This window comes from Diuraphis noxia, unplaced genomic scaffold (genome assembly GCF_037042655.1).
Source record: "Diuraphis noxia isolate RWA-SAM2 unplaced genomic scaffold, SU_Dnox_SAM2 contig0004, whole genome shotgun sequence".
NCBI lineage: Eukaryota > Metazoa > Arthropoda > Insecta > Hemiptera > Aphididae > Diuraphis > Diuraphis noxia.
Window position 1 is genome coordinate 60,854,364 of NW_028301714.1, and position 16,390 is coordinate 60,870,753.

Here is a 16,390-nt window from a genome sequence, read left to right on the forward strand (position 1 = left end):
ATACGCTTACGCTTTTGTAATAGTGACGACATATTTATATATAATTATATTTTTGTATTTTATGATAGTTAACTAATTCTTTATCTTTTTTCATACTTTTTTACTGTTTATCAATGGCTAAAAAAAAAATGTATACACTTTACATCAACTGAACTGAAATTCAAATTGCTATTTCCAAACTAAGAATACGATAGGAAAAACTGTCATTGAATCGTAAATTTCTTAGAACAACCCTCCATGGTAGATCTATACAGTCTATTTTTATTTGTATTCATTCAATAAATTTCCTGTTACTTGAAACATTTTGCCCTGCAATATATACGTTGACTCAAGTCATTTTTTGAAATAGTGCAGTCAAAGGGGGATTATTCGATTTGACCATCCGTGGATAAATTATATTATTGATCACGAAACAGTTCTTGCAGATGTCATGTCTCGTAAATCAAGATAAGAATAATTGTTAAACTTAGTGAATTAAAGTTAAAAAATGTTTTAAATATGAGGCATACTAAAAATAACATTTATTGATATTTACTATTTAGTGTATATTATATTTTACCTGATGTAATTATATGGTGTGGGTGTCCGTCCCTTTCCATTGTGCGACTCCGACTTCGAGTTACACTTTGCAATTAAATGTTCAATCCCCTTCAATTAAAATAAAAAAATAAAAACATGAGAATCCCTCTGATCACGGGCCAGTGTCGTGAGAGTCAAAGAAGGCTGGAAACTCCCCAAGTCCCCTACCTATTATTATAATATCAGTGTGGTAGGTAAGTACCTACATATTTTTGAGTTGAACCGTTCCGCACACGGTAAAAAAATAAAAAAGATGTCCATACGACCACGTAATAAAATAATTATCAAACACTGCGTTTGTGTGACCTACGTCACTATTTTAATATTATTCAAAATCTTCACTAATCACGCAAACTAATATTGCAATAAAACGTGTAACGTATACATAGGAACCTAATATTATGTGGAGTATAACGTCATAATTTATGTATAATTAGCAATAATATTTATGCAAATAAAAGACAGGAATTACGCGTGCGTGACTCATCCGACGAATGTTGCGCAACACGAAAATACGATACGATATCATTTGACTTCAATGGAGTACTGACGTTAAAAAGTTGGTTTAAAGATGCTGTGCTCATATTCAGTGGCACCAAAATATATATATTTGCCTATGAAGATTGCCATAGGTGATTTTAGTAGGTAGGAGGGTTATCTTTGCCATTCTAAATATATTATGATAATTGTATTAGATAGTACAGTTATTGTGAACTAAAAGTCAATAATATTACATAAAAACTATACTTTGTGTATATAGTAAGGCAATTATAAGGTGGGTGTCAAAATTGTATGTGGATGTGTCTAATGTCATAGGTAAAATTTTAGACTTTGGCGCCACTGCTCATATTTATTGTTATTATTCTTATAATATGTCCTAACTACACGTGCGTGCAGAGGTACAGCAGATGAACATCTTAATTTAACACGAGCAAGGTGATCCGAAACTTTTCAATGAAAAGTGTCTGAACATAAGAATATTATATGATAGGTTGTTGTGTGTGTGCTCGTTACTATATAATAATATTATACGTTTTACCGTTTTGCCGTTTTGCGCACCAAAAGTATAAGTTGTACAATCAAAAACTTATCAACTCGGATTTAAACGATTTAATAATAAAATACTATAATCGTTAATGTACAAACGCACGACGACCGTACCTAAATATATTACACGTGTGTACTGCTCTTATAATAATCACAAATAGTATAATATTTACCATCATTTAGGTATAATAATATTATTTAAAATATTTTTTTATTTCCCTGACATTTTAATTTAAGCTTATTTTTAATGAGAAATACACTTTTTTGCATTAATCATAAAATATACCATCTTTAATAAAATAAGATAAACGATGATTTACATTTAATAATATATTATTTAATAATTGTAAATACGTTTCTTTAAAGTTTAAATTGATAAGAATTTTTTTTCTGTCAACTATAATAACTGAAATCTATAACCACAGCTGTTATAATTAGCAACAAATATTATCTTGGTTATCTGTTATCTATTTATATTTGTCATATCAAAATTACCATATTCCATAAAATGTATTAAATATAATATAATATACTATCTTAATTCATCTGATTAAACATTTTATTTTTTATTTTTATTTTTTCTTCAACAATATAACGGGAAGAGAAGAAAATAACCACGTTGATTCAACGACATTTATTTTTGGTGAATTTAGACAAATCTATTTGTTCACGAGTGATATTTTCTGTGGTTTATGACAAGAATATATTTCAATATAAGGCATAATATTAAGCAATTGATGTCGAATTATATGATCATTAACAATTTAAGTTCAGAAATAATCTTTGAAATATAGAAATGTAATTAAATTAAGTAGGTCATTTTTTATTTTTTAACTAAAATAATAGATTTTTTTACGATATTCCCTAATAAATATTAAAATTTTAAATAAAAATACACTTTACTTTTTAATAATACATTATACATAATTAGAATATAGAGTACTTAATCATTTTGAGATTAAAATATAATATAATGCATGCCATTGTCTAATAACATTTTTTAAATATTGCTTATTTTAATAATCAATTATTATGGCCAATTTTTTTATAGACCTTTGAACGAACTCGATTTATACTGTTTTCAAGGTGTAGCGAGTGTAGTAAAAACCTCTGCACCCTCTTTCGATATAGGCCTGGGTAATAATTACAGTATATTAATGTATGCCAAAAATGTCTTGTAAGACGCCATTAGGTCTGATTGGCATGTATCTATTTAACCACCCTTCTACATCTTGATTAAAAATTTAAATTGCAACTATGCCCGCTCTCATATTTTGAACAAAAAGACGGCTGCTGTTAACTGCTATGTGTGTAAAAAGTACAAGCAGTGGCGTATTTGACTTAGTTGTATGGTGAAGGGGGAGGGCGGTGATATTAAAATTATTATACACAAGCTTAAATTCTATCTTATTCATTTTGCAATGAACTGTTTTTATTTTTATTTTGTTTCTGATGCCACTTTTCTAGTAGAAATAATGAAAAATATTCAAAATCAAAGAGATTTCTAGTAGCATATTTAATCTTGCTTGTATTTTTCCATATAAAAACCAAAAATTATTCAAGTCATAGGAAGGGAGTGACTCCCCCCTCATCAACCCCTCTCAAATACACCACTGAGTATAGAGGATTATAATTTAGCATTTTTTGCGTGTGATAAATCACATTACTAGCAAGTTCAACAATGAGTGACGAAACATCCATAATAATTATTACTATCCACAATGGTGTAAAATATGTATTTACCTACGGTTTAGGAATAAATTTGTAGCAATCGCGTTTGGAGATAACAATAGGTTAACGGGTCGGAAAACATAAGCGATATGATTTTCTCCTCGTCCACGTGATTTTGGCAAACGTTATAAAATTACCTCAAGCAGGTGCCAAATCAGTTTTTGCGGAGAACCGTACGAAAATTATTCGGATTGTCTATTTATATTCCGACACTTGCGTACAATTTATACTACCGTCATTGTCACTGACGGCCGATAAATTTTAAGGAATGTAAGTGTATTATATGGTTTCAGGATTTTTTTTTCTTCATCCCTGAAACCGATTTATGAAGACCATCGCTGTCAGTTTACGATCGCGTACAATTCTATAAAATCAGATAAGCATTTTGGCACGATCGACTATTGTTCAGAAATTTACAACCACGAAAAACGTATTCAGACGCGCGGGTTTCCAGGATTTACTTTTAAATCTCGAGGACAAACAATAAGCTCCCTGCAACTCCTTAATGGTCGACCCCCACTAAATGGATTCAACGTTTAAAGTAAATATAGATTAAATTATTATAATATAGGTAGATACGTCTTCACATTTAAAAATAATGGCAATTAATGTTTTATTTCACTATACGATTGGTAATTAAGTATTGTTTATGACATGTTTTCTTTCATATACGTAGGGATTATTACATAATTTTAAGTGAACAAATTTCATTTCTTTGATGATTTTAATGTAATTATAAAGTAAAATATTTATAGTTTCTATAAAATAAATAATAAACTAGCAAAAAATGTATTAAAGAATTATTACTCTTTTTTTGATCATGAAAAACAAAAAACTAAACACTAAAAATTGTCACTATTCTTATAAATCAGCTAAAGCAAAAACAACCAAATCCCATATTGAAGAAAGCTTTAATCTAAAAATGATATGAACAAACATATAGACATTTAATTTTTTTATCAAAATAGTGAAAACTTGGTGTACCTACACTGCACTTTTGCCACACCACAATGTTCCGTAAATCTACAAAAGGAACGTTCTTATTTCTGACGTATATAATCAAGTGTAATAATCACTTGTAAAAAAAATAAAATATTTTTTATATCATTAAATTATTATTATAATTGACCTAGATAAAAGTCAAAGAGAAGTCCAAGGAACAACTGCCCATATTGCTCTCCTTTAGACTACATTAATTTTATATCGTGGAAATATAAAATAAAATATATAATATAAAATACTGCTCAGTGCTCAAACTGTATACAGTAAGAAAAATGTATCATAAAATTTAAAAAATTAAATATTGATGTTTATGATATTTTCCATGCAATTTATCATGTATTATCATCACATAGGTACCTACACAATTTCATAAAATAGTTTTAAGGGTATACCTTCTGTATGTGAAAATAATAAAAACAGATATAAATGCGTGTTTGTATACAGTCATACTGATATTATAGATAATATTACAAAATAAAACCCGGATGACAGCTATTCACATGTACAATTTAATTTCTTTTACCCATTTGTAAAATCAAAGAGAAACAATTTTGATGAACATTTACACATTTTTAAAAACTTGTGTACTCGTATGTGTGTATATTTCATGTAATGAGGTCAATGATATTAAAAAAAATACAAATTTTAATATGTACTATGTAAATATATCATTGTATACATATTGGAGTCACGTTGATAAAAGAGAGTATAATATTATCATTTAAAATGTTTTAGTTTGTCTACAATAAAAAAAAAATCCAGTCACAGATAAGCTTATAGCAGGTTCCCTGTGTTTTTATATAAATTACGTATTTCAGAAAAATCTTTGATTCGAAAAGCCATTAAATTATAAATTACCTTTTATAGTAGCTATAGGTACCTATATGTAATTAATAATTAGTTTTACAAATTGTATAAAAAGTAATAATGACTAAGTTATATTGTTATTTTTGTTATAATTATCTAGTCAAGAAATTTAATTGGATAAAATTATAACTATCTTGTTTATTTGGAGTAAATTTAATATATTTCCATTTAAATGTATTATTACTATTATTAAACCCTATAGGTACGCATAAAAGTCATTTAAAATATAACAATTAATCTCCAAAAATGTAGGTATATATATTATTATGGCTACATTCTAAAATTATAATGATTCGGATTTCGGTATCCTGTACCATAATTATACATTTATACCTATGCAGATATTATTTGTAAAATATTTTCACATCGCTATTTTTACTGTAAAGAATGCGTGTTTTAAATGCGCTACGCATTTTTGGGAGTTTGGAGTTTTTAATTTAGAATCGTGTCAGTTTTATAATATGATTTGTTGAATTATTACAACAAAACTATACTATATTTTACCAACACAGCTACAATTTGTAAATTATTTGTACAATGATACGTAATTATAGTAGGTAGTTAAACTAATGAATATTATATGATTGACCAATTTAAGGTGTATTAATTCATTGAACGCTCTCAGTGTAATTGAAGTATAATTAAAACGAGTACAATACTTGAGAAATATCAAGAAATATCTCCGGGTAACACGAAAGTGCATTGTGATTTCCAAAAACTTAAATTATATGACAAAACATATGTATATACAGACTCGTCTACATACAACTTTACTGTATAAATGAATGCAATAAAATGAATAAATACAGAGGTATTATATTAGTACCTAAGTATACTAGACACTATACGCAGTTTTCCCCAACCATTTTGTAATGACTATTTACAAATTTACTGCTTGTTAGTTACGCGGCTTAACCCTACCCACACTAAAAATAAATAAAAATATTATTTTAATTTAGTGTATTATTAATTATAATTTTTATTATAAGAAATTTCATCATTAAAGTTGTATATAATACAATACTGAATAATAAATACAAACTTCTATAAACAGTTTATAAGTATGTTGATGTAAATAATGATCCTTGTAACCCAATGGTCTGTGTCACCGAGGGTAAATGTTGTTAATAAAAAAAATACATAATCAGTTTAATATAATGACTATTTTTAAATTAAAGTATGTTAGTATGTAGGTAAAATAATATAATCATCAAAAATTATTGATATTCATTATAATACCTATGTTCTATATTAGTATAATATTCTACAATACTAGGTTATACTAATTTTTAGTAAGTACCTAGCGTTTAAATTTAAAAACCGATAATTTAACTATAGGTACTCACTCTAAAATATCAGCTATAATTAAGGGAACCGTAATTTATTAACAAATAATTTTTATGTAATGTTAGGAACTGAACTTACAATCTTTAACAAAAAAACAAAATTGCTTTAAATTGATAGCAGTTGTAGTATTAGTAAACTATATAGTTTGTAAACTTTGTACTGGTCGAATTAGTGTATTTAGTTTAGGATAACAATATTACATAGTTTTTTTTAGCGGAGTGAGAATAAAATAATTGTTGAGTGATTTATTTTTTAAAAAAAATGGCATATTCCCAAGATATTTTTCACCAATACATCCATTTTTTGCCTATTTCACATTTGCATATCTAAAGACTCCACACACGCGTTTGTCATTGCAGTATTGTACAAAGTGTGAACCTCATCATAGACACACTTAATTAACACAATCACGTTATTATACATGTGCTACTTGATTAATAATAATTGATGGAATGCCTAAAGCAACATAAATTAATAACCATGTCCTTATAATATTGTACTTAAGTACTCCAAAATTATTGAACACAAAACTTGATGCCAATAGACATAAGACGTATTACACATATTATAACAATCTAATATAACAATGTAGATGAAACTTTGATATTTCAAAGTTTTGGACGAATGTGATAACCAGCCAGAAGCAGTAAAACTATAATATAATAGATATATACGAATATATTAAAACAAAATAAGCCTTTGCCGCCTTTGGATTGATGAATTTCTATAAAAGCAGAAAACTTTTTCGCCAAACTCACGGTGTTTGACTTAATTGCTTATATTAACAACAAAAAAACATTTATATAACATCGCCTATATTTAATCGAGTCGGCTTTTTTCAAAATAATTCTATTACGTACCATATAATTCTGAATGCTCGTAGAAATAACTAATCAGCAAGCGACTTAAATTTATGACACTCGTAATCTTTACATGAAACAATAATAAAATATCTAAATGTTTTTAAATTTGTGTATGTTATATAAGCATTTACTATTTATATGGTACGGGTCTCACGACAAAAAAAGCAACACAATACTAATTGAATTGATGACTATACTAGTTCCTGGTAAAAGAATCTGTTATTACTTAAATAATAATTTTTAACATCAATTGTGAGTTCTAAATAAATTAAAAATAATGTATTCAAATCAAAAAAAAATTGAATATTATATGATATGAAGATCGAACAATGAATAAATACCCGACAAATAAGTAAAAATATTTTATTATGTTTTTAATAATTTCATCTACCCACAAATATATGAAGATTTAACGCACACAACAAATAGATTTAAATTATAAAATTAAGTCACATTATAAAACATAAGATTTTGAGTATTAATTAAACGTCTTAAATATAAATATTTTTAAACGTTGAAGCATTACAGCCATTGTTAATGAGCCATATAAAATATAACACACAAGTGTATTTATAAAAAATTGTGTAAATATATTAGTCAGCAATTTCGCAATTTCACAAAAATAATTACTTTAATTTGAAGTACGTAGTTTATTGCAAAAGAATAATTCGGAATGGGTTGTTCTGGAGAAAAAATACAATCTTGATTTTGTTCATACTTAATTCAAACAGATTTTGCTATAAGTGAAGCTTTATTTTAGGTATGTATATTCACAGTGAACAAATTTGTTTGAAATCCAAATATTATATATTTTAAATAAATAATATGACAGAGTAATAATAATTAATATTTAATTTATTTTAAAGTTCAAATAAAAGAAAACATTTTACTAAAAACATTATATGATTTTATAGACTAAATAGAGATAATTATATTTCCAGTCAGCCACCAGCAGATTGTAAATAATAAATAGGTATACTTTTTTAAAACATAAAAGCATATTTAGGTACAAATCGAAACGATACCTATTGCATTACCTATGTACATAATTTATGTTTTTAAAAATAATTATATTCTATTAAATTGTTTATAATTTATTATTATATCAAAGAATAGAATGCCACTCAGTTTTCATTTATATTATTATTATAATTATTAGAAATGGTTGAGTGTTTTAAGTTACTGACAAATAAATCTGCTAGACAAATGATTAATTAATATTAAATTTTTTTTTATGATGTTCAAATAAAACCATACGTTTACAATTAGTCAAGTTTAATCAGTCAAGTCATTTAGCCCAGCGTTTTCCAAACTTTTTCTCTGCCGGACCGTTTAAATAAAATAAAATTGATCGCGGACTCTCAAATAAAAATTAAGAATATGACATGAGTATTTTCGTTTTATAGGTAGGTTCTTTGTGTATTATTAATTTACGTTCGCAAACCCCCTCCGGAATACGTGCGGACTTCCAGGGGTCCATGGACAATAGTTTGGGAAACAATGGTTTAGCCAATAGTCAAATATCAAAAAATAGAGTTTTAAATTTCTATTTCTATTATTATAATTCTAATTAGAAATGGTTGAATTGCCTTATACTGACCGTGTGTTTTCCTTTCAACTGCTAAACTGTAGCATCGTGTTCTGTCGAAAAAGTGTAGGTATTACATATTATCATGGAAATTGATAATAATAATATTTATTGTACGAACAGACGAAAAATATCGAATCTACAGACCATCTATATATGTTTAAATACGGAAACGAGTTGAGTTCGTAAGTATAGTTATTTATTACACAATAATATAATTAGGTATATTTATGCATAATGAGTAAGAGATAGAGAAAGAGAAATAGAGATAGAACACACGGACGATCGGTAGACGAGTTTACGGGAGTAATCGCGGCACAGACTAAACGCGTGCCGTCGGCGAAAAAACGAATCCGTCGACAGTCGGGCGCCAAAAAAGTTACGGCTCTCCTCCAAATAGCTCTTCGCACGGAGCACATGCGCGCGTGTCTCGATAATATTTAGTCGTCGTCGTTGTCGTCGTCGTCGTCGTATTATTATCATTATTATTATTAAATGCGTCCGATCGTCCAATTATCAATTTGCAATACGAATGTATAACGATCGTGAGCATCTCTCGTATTGTAGTAATACAGTCAGAATTCCGACGAGTGCTTTTGTAATATTATTTTCATATTATGATAACATTATTGTCATTTTTCGTCATTTGTCTTATGTTCGATCTGGTTTGTGAAGATTATTATTATTATTATTTTTACTGTCCGTGGATTTAAACGCCCCCACAATTCTCTATAAAATAACCAAAAATGCCTCTCCAATGCACAGAAGTATATTGTTTTCAAAAAAAAAAAAAATATATTGGCACGCAACCATATATTATTATAATAATATAAGCACGTGGTAAAAAAAATGGCAGCTCAACTTTCAGCATTTTATACACGTCTTCTGTATCATAACTTAACTGACGATGATACGGAAACAAAATACTAAACTTCGACAAGCATACAATAAAATATGTAAGTACCTATACTTGAAATACATGATAAATATAGGATCATTATGTATCAACCTAACTTCGCCTATTAGTAATAATTAATCTAATAAAATAATAAAATAATATAATCGTATTAAGACGTTATCGCATTCGTCATACGACGATTGATATATTACAATATGAATGAAAAATATCTAAAAACTATTAAAGCAATTAAAGTCAAGTCCCAACAATAAACTCGAATCTCAAGGGAAAATAAATTCAACTTCTGAATTTGTCCAAGTTATATATCCCTCAAACTCAACTTAAAATCATTTTAAGGAAAAAATTCGAGTAAACGTTAAATTTTTTTGAGGCTCAACTAATATTATGGAAATATTATCTCTATAATATTACGTAGTTTTGAATTTCATAATTTGTGGGTCTAAAAGCTCAAACTGAAAATACATATATGCACTAAAATGGTGGATTTGAAAAAAAAAGCAAAATAAAAGTTTCATGTTAAAAATTAATCTTTACGTGAAATGAATTATATACATTTTGGATTGCATTGTCCTGGAACACCCAAAAAATAATGCACTTTGTATTCAAATCCGGCCCTATTTATTATAGACATTTTTTCACAGATATACTTCTTTATACTTCAGAGTTCTAAACTTTTTTTTATTTTGAAGAACGTGGCGCTTGAAAATGCAAATTACGACCATCACTGTTTCGTATCAATACGAGATTTCCAGGATAACCGCAGCACCACCCAATTAATATTATTAGGGCTGCGTGATTTCGATACACTTTACATTTTGATTTATACAAAAAAAATTCATGAAATTAGCTTCGTAAAGCTAGTTTCAAAACGTATAACGTATTTTAATCACATTTTTTAATCAGAATAAATTTTTTGTCAATTTTCAATTTTGTTTATGACATTTTGGGATTACAAGGTATCCATCACTAATATCAGTAATATCTGTTTTTTTTTAAATTTTATTTTAAGATTTTTATTTAAAAAGTAACATTGTAACGAAATTGTCATCTAATCGTATATCATCATCTATGAACTTTTTGAACGGATTCGCATAGTTCGTAAAATTCGAGATACCGAGTGACTTAAGCAAATTAAATGATAATAATTCTATTTTCAGATTAAATGTCCGTGTCCATATTTCTTGAAGGTTTATGCATTTCATAATCTTTTTTTTTATAAAAAATATTTTTAGTTAAAAATTTATTTTAAATTAAAAAATTAATTAGTACTTTATCGTTACAATATTTTGAATTCCTTAAGTATAAAAATATTTCCTTTTGCCATTGTTTCCCGATTCTACTCATCATTATTTTTTTTCTACTAACACCACAAACGAATTCAGTAACAGTAGTTTTGAAACGTCACGTATTCAGTGGCCAAAAGTGAGTTCATACGTTGTAGGTATACATATAATGGGCAAGAATATAATATAATTCAACGAACAATATTAATAGTAATATTTACTTTTGTAATTATATTATATTATATACATCTAATGTACATTAGATGAATTATTTTTATTTATACAGTCGTTATAATATTATTGTGTACAACAGTAAAACAATAATTTTTTTTTGATTTTGTAAAAAACATTAAAGTGAAAATTTAAAAAAATATTGCCACCCAACAATATTATAACATTTCGACTAAATAATTTATAACTGCATAACAATATTACGCATTATATAATATTGATCGTTTTAAGATCAACCTAAGATTAACCTAACGACTCATAAGGAAATAATTATTCACAGTCATCATTTACATATTGTATGGAGGGACACCACAATGACTAGGATTTTCGAGTTTCAACAGAAATATTAATGATAATTTAACTATTAATATTTTTAGCCATATTTGATTTTCCACTCAGGGCACCACATTTTCTTTTATTTGAATTATATTTCAACTGCGTGTAGATAAGTCTATAAAGTGTAATACTAATGAGAAATATACACATAGAATTACCTTCAAGATGGAGCATCTAAATAGCCGATTTTAAAAATTGATTTTCTAGATAGGAATTTAAGATAAAAACGCTTATAATTAATTATTATTATTATTAAAATTAAATGTCATTCAATAAATATGGAGTAGTGGAATTGGTAAATAGAAACTTTGAGATGTTGAAGAACCATAAAAATAGAATTAAAGAAGAAGTTGTTAATGAACCTTTAGAAGTGATAAACATACGAGGAAGATTAGAAGAGTGCTTAAGAAAATGTGGAGGTTATCTTGAGAAAGTATTTTTTTTTTAAATAAATAGCATATTGTGTATTTTTTTTAATTTACTAATATTTCATTTTCAATTATTCTTTTTTTTTTAATTTTATAATTAAACCTCGAAAATAAACCATTTAAATACCCCACTCAGTATAATACATTTTTGTATTCAATATGATGGGTGGGGCAGGATTGAGCTGGCGAATTACTGAGAAAATCTCCGTGGCCCAGTCATGAGTGTATGTTTTTTTTTTAAATATAATTTTGAGAAATTGCTACAAACAGTAGTGTAAAATGTAATTAATTTAATTATTAAATCATAGAATAGTTTTTTTTTTTTTTTTTTAAATTTAAGCCTCAACAACTAAGGTTATTGGATAGCAATTAACATTAATAAAGATACATTGATACATTATGTAAGGTTGTAAAATTTAGTTCTTTGTAGAAATGTCATAATGTTGCTATAGTTTTCAAGAGTGGGACCAAATGCTTCATATATCATATAGATGATCCGGAATGTTTAGAGATGTTCTGGCTTCGGCGGAATTGCGGCAGTGTAAAAGGATGTGTTTAATGGTAAGACCTCCCCCACAGATTAAGCGATGGGCAGGGTCTTCACGTCTCATGAGAAAACTATGTGTGAGCCACGTATGCCCAATTCTGAGTCTATTGATAATGACTTCGTGACGTCTTTTGGTAATGGGTGCTGGCCAAGGGTTGATAGAAAGTTTGATTTCGTTCAATTTTGTCTGTGAAGATGTCCAACGTTACTGTATCAGAGACTGTATAACTCTCTTGATATCATTTAAAGAGGAAATATTCACTAAGAAAGCTTCAGGGGAGTTTATAGCTTTTATAGCTTTTTTAGCATAGATGTCTGCTGATTCGTTGCCAGGAATTCCGACATGACTAGGAATCCATTACAGCGTCATAGAATAGTTGTATTCAAATATTGGAGGTACTAAGTCTCGGTGGGCTTATACTTTAACCTGCGATGTGGTGAGGTGTGATGTGCCCATATCGTGTACTGCAGGTTAAATAATATACAAATGCGGAACCAGGGAATTTTTTATGATTAAATATTTTATGAGCTTTGAACTCGGACATATCATAATTGATTATTGATTATTGGTCATTGGTCAGATAAACGTCGTATTTTATCTATATTAGTATGTTATTTTTAATCGGTTACATGCGCCATACCCATACATACATTATATATATATTATATAGACATCTGCGGCCAAGACCTGAGCATGCTTACCTTTCATGTTTTCCTTTAATAATTATTTAATTATTTACAATATGATTTTTGATAATTATAAATATACTTAAAGACCATTTTTTTAAATCCTTGAATAGTTTTGTATTACTTAATGAGTATCCTGTTGTGACGTAAATTTCTGTTTTTAAAACGAAAACCTCTCTTTTTTACTACCTACAAATTATTAGGTGGATAATTATTCTGAAAATATTCACGTATCAGCGTCAACATTTGTCGATCAGTTTCTGAGTTGATTAAATTTGATGTACTAAGCTTGATAAAATATGGAAACTATGGGTAATTTAAAATGTTGGCTAACATCAACTGAATTTGAATCATTCTTCTTTGAAAAATAGAAGTATGTATCGCAATAGGACACTCACTTTAAGTATTACAAAAAAAAAATAGAATCGGAAAAATGGTCTTTGAATGTATTATTTAATTATTCCCAAAATCAGAACTCGAATGAAATGAGGTTGAACATGTTCGGGGAACTACTCTGTATACCTATATATATATTATATTACTATCTTCAATGGCTGGCCTCTTAATATGTCCATACACTGCGTGCGATCAGCCAACAAAACAGTACCACTATGGGTGTGTGTTATATTTTAAGCCATTGCGCATCGGTTGCACATAATTCATAAACAATAATCTTATTATTATATTATATGATATGGTGGTGTGATATGGACGCGGACAATAACTTATAATTGGTATATAATACCGTACATGAAAACCTATTTATTTTATTTCGTGTCATTCGCAAACATTTTATAAGTGTAATCATTATTTTCTAGTTCCTAACGGAACGGACGCGTTTTTATTTTTTCACTTCATATTTTATTTATAGGTATTCTTTTTGATATTAAACGTAATAATTATAATCGATTTAACGCATTTAACTCGATTTTTATTTTTATTATTATTTAATATTTTGTGATAAATACTAAATGAAAGAACGTCAATTATTTTTCATTCGGTACATCACATTATTGATCGAGGGTCATAAGGGTACAGGATGTCCGGAAAAACCTTATAAATAAAACTAAAGAGTTTATACTAATTAAACGTATTACTTATGACAAAAATTATGAAAATTATACGGATACCTATAATTAATAATTTAAAATATAAATACTTGTGTCAGGAAATCCTCAAAATTATATTTTTGAAAAAAAATTTATCAAGTTTGAAATTAATTTGGTTACACCTACTCCAAAAAAATAAAAATATTTTCAAAATTAAGTACTTAACTTAAGTAAACGTTTTTAACATTGAATTTGTCTAAAAATTGGCTATTTTGAATGTTTTCAAATAACTTAAGTGAATTTTCAATTTTTTTTTCGTCATTGAAAAAAAAGTTTTGCTGCACTTGTCACGCAGTCGTCCATGAATTATATCTATAAAGTACATTTTTAAATAGTTCAAAAATTATTTAAATTGTCATGTCTTTCTGTTACACCTTGTAGATTATTGTACGTCGTCGTTATATACAATATAGTACATGTCAAGGTTTTGAAAAAACTAAAAAAAAAAACGTTTATACTTTATGCTACTACTACCTATATTATCAAACGAATATCGGACGGTAACTCGCATTTATTATTTCCTTCGATTTCGTTCTAACTGAAAAATTTATCAGCGCGAAAAACGTTTACTTTCGACAACCATAAAATTAGATGTGTGAAAAAATATTTATAGTAGTTTCAGACATAATCTTCACGGAGCTTGTAGTGGATAAAATTAGTTTTTATATTGTGAATATAAAATATTTAGAATACTATTTTTATCCAGGTATTAATTCCATCTATTATTTCACATAAACCCATTTACAAAAGTCTGTAAAATTTATAATTTATAGTTTCATCTATGGAATATAATACGAGTATGTTTGTCTCGATTATCGGACATGCCGATAATTTACTGACGAATTAGGTTATAGTTGCTGGCCTATATGACTATAATTCAAATTCAAGTATAACTTGGGGAAAAATTGATTTCAAATATTTACTCAAGGATATTCTTTTTATCATAAGAAATTAGGGAAAACATTGATTTATTTATTTTTTTTTTTTAAATTAATATTTACAATAAGACATTCCTAGCCGAATGTGTCTATAAATTATGTATGATAAGTAATATTATAATAAGTAATATTCATTTTTGGCTATTTTAACACAATAAACGTATAGTAGTGATAGTGATAATAGTAAGAAGATGACAGCAATAGTTAAGGTTGGTCTAAGTAGACAAAAACATTATTGTAGATAAACAATAATTGCATGTTTACATTCTAGTTTAAAATTTAATTAATAGTAATTAACGAATAAGGTCATGCGGACGGCCACGTTTTAGTTGTCTTTGTGCTGGTGGACGTATATGTAGATTGAAGTGAATTGAGCCTGTTGATTTGTAGAGTGAACTATGGAAATTTGTGGCAAGGGTTCTTATATGATCTTTAATTTTGGTAATTCGGAGGTCTTTGTGTAGGTTTTCGTTACGTATGAACCATGGTGCGTTCGTTATTATTCTCAATATTTTATTTGGAAAATTTGAATTTTTCTTAAGTAGGTGGCTGAACAGTTAGCCCAGATAGGACAAGCGTAGGTAATTAGTGACCGCAGTAATTGCTTGTAAATTAATATTGAACATTTTTTATGTATAACTGATTTTTTATTTAGAATAGGAAATAACATTGAAAGGCGCTGGTAGGCTTGTTTGTTGTAGTTTAGTAGCTATGTGAGGCCCCCAGGTTAGCCTCTTGTCTAATGTGACACCAAGGTACTTGGCAGAAGGCTGCCAAGGTATGGGATCGTTATGAAATCTTAGAGGTGGTAGAATAGAATAGCGACGTAGGCTGAATATGACTGCTGTACTTTTTGCGGCGTTAATGTGTATTTTCCAGCGTTTGCAC

The 16,390-nt window shown here is 27.8% G+C and overlaps 1 protein-coding gene and 1 long non-coding RNA gene across 4 annotated transcripts in view; one reads left to right on the plus strand and one right to left on the minus strand.

Annotated features, from left to right (window-relative positions):
* Positions 1-9,445, minus strand: part of LOC107168103 (neuropeptides capa receptor-like) — a 145,573-nt gene extending 136,128 nt beyond the window's left edge. For 2 of the 3 annotated variants that reach the window (XM_089226570.1, XM_089226571.1), the window contains exon 1: positions 9,037-9,445. The gene's annotated coding sequence lies outside the window, so the exon portion shown is untranslated. Of the gene's footprint in view, positions 1-559; positions 649-9,036 lie in introns of all 3 variants that reach the window. The other variant, XM_089226572.1, reaches the window with a different exon arrangement.
* LOC149056280 (uncharacterized) overlaps positions 9,441-16,390 on the plus strand; it is a 106,777-nt gene continuing 99,827 nt past the window's right edge. Inside the window, exon 1 of the long non-coding RNA XR_016191549.1 lies at positions 9,441-9,980. This is a non-coding gene — a long non-coding RNA (uncharacterized LOC149056280). The remainder of the gene's footprint in view (positions 9,981-16,390) is intronic.